This window comes from Dysidea avara, chromosome 1 (genome assembly GCF_963678975.1).
Source record: "Dysidea avara chromosome 1, odDysAvar1.4, whole genome shotgun sequence".
NCBI lineage: Eukaryota > Metazoa > Porifera > Demospongiae > Dictyoceratida > Dysideidae > Dysidea > Dysidea avara.
In genome coordinates this window covers 52596839-52602838 of record NC_089272.1, presented here as the reverse complement: position 1 = coordinate 52602838, position 6000 = coordinate 52596839, and positions in this window count along the sequence as shown.

Here is a 6000-nt window from a genome sequence, read left to right as displayed (position 1 = left end):
TAGTATGTATCACAGAGCCCCAGGTGACCCTATAGGTATGGTAATAGAAAGCTATAGTAATGTTCACATTCACAGATTAATTTGTTTTCCTAATTTGAAGTTACAGTGTGATTGCATTTCCCCATATTTTTACACAGCACCTGAATTGGTACTGAACATATAAGGACAAGATTTTGCCATGCAGTCCATGCTGTATATACAGTACATGTATGTTTGTATAGTACAGCTGTTATAGTTTCATTGATTAATACTTATTTAATGGGTATAATTATATATACATTGCACTTAATTTTCATTTTAAAAATTAGTCTACAGTACTGAGACATCAGTAGGTCAGTTAGTTAGTTAGTTAGTGAGACATCAGTAGGTCATACAACCTTAAAATTTCTGTGCAATACAGCAAGCTGATTAATGGTACAATTAGACCAAGATTCACACTGTATAAAATTTCTGCAAACCCATATTGCTTACTGAACCAACCAGAGCAATCAATATTCACAAATGTTTTTCAGTTTTTCTGTCATGGTACACACATTGTTTACTAAAAATTCCATGAGCTGCATGGTATGTTTAGAATCACAGCAATTATAACACATTCACCTTCATTCATATTATACACTCCTGTAAGGTGAAAATCTATAAGAATGTCTACACATGAACTATTTAAAATTTAAAGCTTTCAAAGTCTGCCATGTTCATTACGTCAAGTATACTTGCTGGCTGATTGGATTGTTTGCTGTGGGTAACTACTTACTGTAGTGGGCAAACTTTATTATTATCATGAAAATGGAAACCATCATTGATAATGTTACAACATATTAATGATTATATCGTTACAACAGTTCTAGGACTGAACTGTGCCCTTCTTTGGAGCTCACAATGATAAAAGCTACACAGGTTCCTTGTCCCAATTTAATCTACACATCATGGTTTCCATTTGCAAACAAAATCCTCCAAGTGCTGAAGAGGGTTTAACCATTTTGTAGAAGTCTTTCTAGTGGTTAGTAACCCAACACAACTAATGTTTACAAACAATGTTTTATAAAGGAAGTAGCAGTTGGTTTCCAATTACAGTGCATGGCTTCACCTCAAGTCTTACACTGTTGATTCTCAATCCAGTCACGCAATAGTTGGCAAGCATTGTATAATATAGAAGAAATGGTAACTCATTTAGTTACAGGTCAAACAATAATATAATATTATTTATGTAGCTAAATATGGAAAACAGTGATTGCTAAGATACAAGAGGCAAGCAAGTCAGTATATATTAGAACTACAACAGATCACGTCAACCCTTTAAACCCAAACAGTTGAAATTGCCATACGCAGGTCTCTATTTGGATGTACACTGTTTGTTGCAGTGACATGTATTATCACAGGATAAGTAGAAAGCTGAAGATTATATATTATACTGAGATTACTGCAGTAAATACTGCTATACACAATTCCATATTGCTGAAGATGATAGCAGCTGCTGTCTTTTGCCAAATCTTAAGTTATATACATTAATACAGATTAATTTGCATTGCTTTTGATTAATAGAAGCTGACAATCAGCTTCCAACACAATGCTCAAAGGCTAAAGTCACTCAGTCTTCTTCCAACACATTTTTTCCAACAATAGAATTAGCACATAAAATAATGAAGCAGTAATACAAAGTATACTGTTTATTGTTCCAATACAACTACACAAAAAATTTGGAATTTTCAACTAGAGTTAGGTACCATAGCACATCGATAAAAAGTACTGAAACAAGCTGGAGTAGTACTAGTGCATGATATTAAATCATAGTAAATCAATAAGAAGTGTTATATCCCTACTGTGCATTTCCTTATGGTACCTTGAGCATGGTAGGGATATAACACTACTTAATCACTGTGATTTAATATTGTGTATTACTCCAGCTTGTTTCAATACTTTTTATCAATGTGCTATGGTCCCTATTCTAGTTGAAAATTCAAAAAACATTTGTGCACTTGTTTGTAATTGTTTTGTAAAACTCCGTGCACCCCAGAAATCAATTATCATCTGAAAAGTGAAGTATCCATTATACATTGTTGTCAGCTATGTACAACCCGTTACACACTATTATGAATTAAGAACTATTCAAAAAGCACTCTACAGTCAAGGTAGCCACTACAAAAATACAGACAATTTCCATTACAAAGGGAAGCCAACATGTGCTATAGCCAAATCAACACCATTCGTTGTCAGCAAAGATGAATGGGACACAAAGGAGGACACTGGTAAGTTCATGAAGATTGCATAATGTTGCACATACTATGATATGCCAAAAGGCACATGTTCGGCTGAAGCAATGTCGAACATTGAAAAAATCAAGCCCATAACCTTAGTTGTTATCGAGTTACTGTATGCTTGTGTGAAGGAATCAGTCAGTTAGCTACTCACAGTCAGTCATTAGAAAATTCTGTTTAATAAATTATTTTTAAAATTCGGTAACCGCTTGTTGAAAGTGTTTTGGGTTGATCTGAAGGCTTGTTTGGGCTTAGTTTTGTCTAACCAATGCTGCTGTATCATCATCAGGGAAAGTGAGGCTGGTTTTTGGGTGATATATTTCATGGGCCACACCCAAACCTTTGTGGTTCCTACTATACACTCATATATATACAGTACTATTGTACTGTATGATATGGTTTCAGTAATATTATTGTTAAAAGTTACATCGTCATTATTAGTCTAAGAGTTATTTTACTTTACATTATCTTCCCCCATCAGTAAGCTTGACCTGACCACATTCAGATTTTCTCTTGGATTTTCAGTATGTGGAGGGGTCTCACTGGTTTAGTTAGTTTGATCAGAGAGCAATAGTTCTTCATTGTAAGCTGCAGTCTTCTTAGTACTATTCATTGTAGAGAGTTGTTTTATCTTTAGTATCCAGACCAGAATTGTTTCATCATACTCATTCATTGGGGAATGTATCATGACTGTTACAAATCCCGATATCTGTTTCATTATGCAGAAGACCATCTAAGTTTCTGGTTGACGAGAAATAACTGCAATTTGTGCTAAGTCCATCAGTTGGTGCAGTGGAGTTGGCAATACCATAGATAGTTAACATGTAGATTCTGTTTCCCAGAATGTTGTATGATGTTTTATTCCATTCCCATAACGTTTTCTCCACCATCATGCATGTTTGCCTTGGAACAACTCAAGATAGCCTTAACAGCTGCATGATCAGTAAAAATAGTAACACTATTATGTCCATATAGATAATATCAAAAATGGGTGATTTTCCATACAACAACTAGCTAGTATTTCTAAATTGGTGATGGAATAGTTTGCTTCAGATACAGACACAGATCACTTGCATAAGCCACAGGATGTAATCCTGATAATTATTGCGATAAAATGGCTTCTAGGCCTAACTTACTGTACTAGTCCTCTATCAGAGTACTCAAGTAATATTGATGTTACCAGCTTCTGTCACAAAACTTCAAATTAAACGATGATTTTTAATTTATTTATTAAGGCCACAAGTGCTGAAGGTGTGTAGGACACCTGGTCCTACAGCCTGTTTAAAGTTGATAGTACGATGTCAGTCCTAAAACCTGTTGTAGTTGTCTCAAGATGGTATAGGGGAGGAAAATTCATAAAAGCATCTAGGTTACTGTTGTTACAGTAGGTTTAAGTCCATCCTTGGTTACAACATGGTCTAAACATTCAACCTCATCTCAGACATAATTATTAAGTTTGCACTTACAGTATTTCAGTTTAGCATCAATGCAGCCTTCCTCAACTGATCAACACAGCTGTAATCATCCAGTTGCACTGAAACAAAAGCTTTGCAATTGGCTGCAATCCTGCTAAGACCCACTGTATCAATCTTTGAAATACAGCTGGAACTTCAAAAGGCACTACTCTGAACTGGTATAACCCTTGGTGGGTAATAAATGCATGAACTTTAATTTGTCAATACAGTATCAAGATTTGAAGCCCAGGCTATTTTCCTATTTACAGATTTTTTTTTTACTAAAAACACATGCATGCACAGATTTGCTTGTGGGTCAGTGAAATATAATAAAGTGGCTTATACATATTTAGTTCTTAAAAAGTACATTTTAACTTCTGAATCATATTAATTTTACTACTAGACATCCAAATTAAGCTTTTTGGGGTAGGATTTGGCAAAACTCACAAGTGGTCTCTATTATGAGCCACTACTGTGGTTCATGTTAACAACAGATGAACAAAGCAGCATTATAATATTATTTTTAAAATAAAAAGTTTACAATAATTATTTTTAGACTTCATACTCACTATGAGACCTATGTTGTTTGCAAAATAATTTCTATGGCTTCTTTTGAAGTTGAGGATGCTTTCTAAGGTACGTGGTGTTTAGGTGAGTGTTCTATTAGGATTTTAAAAGGCTATTATGAATACTGTATGGTTCAATGCTTTTATAGATACTAGGGAAACAAAATTTTAAAGTGAACAAGAAAAATATAGGGATCATTAGCTAATTAGTTGCATATAGATGGAGAAGGGGTTGCTGACTGAGGTGGTAATGTAAACCACATGCCTATTTTACCTCAACAGAAGAGTCAAAATAAGGACTTTTAGTTTACATACCAGCCACCTTAGCAATCCTACCAGCCACCATTTCTCAATACTTTTAAATAGGCGATGAGACTGGTTTTCCCAGACTGGGTCACATATATGTATGACCTTTTGTGTGATAAACTGTAGCTTGTACAGAACTGTCCACATACCACCACATATATACCAGTTTTTTGGTTACGATATTCATTAATTTACTGATCATTTCATACACGTTGGTATTATATAACCACACAATTAAAACAACTTGCATTGCTATAGAGAATTAGCAAACTAATTTTGTTGTGGACCAAATTTAATGTAATTAATTTATTGCATCACAATAAATTGAAGTTAACATGCTTGCAGTGGGTGTAGAGTATGTATCTGTGTATGGTTATGACTTAAGTACTGTGACATTAGATTAATTATGCAAGATGTGCAGCTCGTAAATTGGTTTATATAATCTCATGTATAATCTGATGTATCTAATGTCATGTACTCTCTTATTATGGACTCTTGTTATCATGAAGTCATGTTTACTAGAGCTGTACCGATATGGGATTTTGGCATGTACCGATATCCGATATGGATACCACTAAAAGAAGCCGATAACTGATAGTTGATCCGATATTTGCATTACAAACAAAAGTCATAGTTAATCTATGCAAAAGTGTACAGTTACCTACTCTACAACAACATGTGGATATATTCATTGCTCACTCTATGCCTGTGGTAATAGTGGTTTGGGTTTCTATAGTGCAATCCAGACAATTAGGCACCCACAAACATTTTTATGCATACTCCCATGAAGCCTTAAACGGATATTTCTGCATTACTCCGCATTTTATTGGCTTGTGTGAAGGCTGGTACAGTAGGTTTTCTTGTGACTGTTCTTTTATTACAAAGGTATACTATATATAACTGCTTCATTTATTTAAGACTGATAAGCTTTCCAGCAACAAACACTAGAATCGCGTGTGTTTGTATGGCTTCTCGTAGCGTAGCGCTTGCTGTCCAGTAAACAATAAGTCACTGCTACTGAACACGAGCCACATAGATAACGTAGAAAACCAATATTATAATCCGTTTATGTACAAACTATTGCTGTATAAATTCGGTAGCGATATCGGTCCTCGTACTGTTCTGTACCGATGCCGATATTGGTTAAAATTGCCATATCGGTGGCCGATACTTTGGCCAATCCGATTATCGGTACAGCTCTAATGTTTACTTGTTAATTTTTATATATTGTTGTGTACACTTAGCAGCTTTGTGAAAATGTTGTGCTTAGTGTTAGAACAAAATAAACAATGATAGAACTCGGTATGGTGAAATGGTGGCTTGGGTAGACTGTGTATATATGAACACATAATTATAAGTAATGGAGTTCTGAACAAATAGTGGCATCATCATTGCCCCCCTGGGATGTGCCACAGCAGC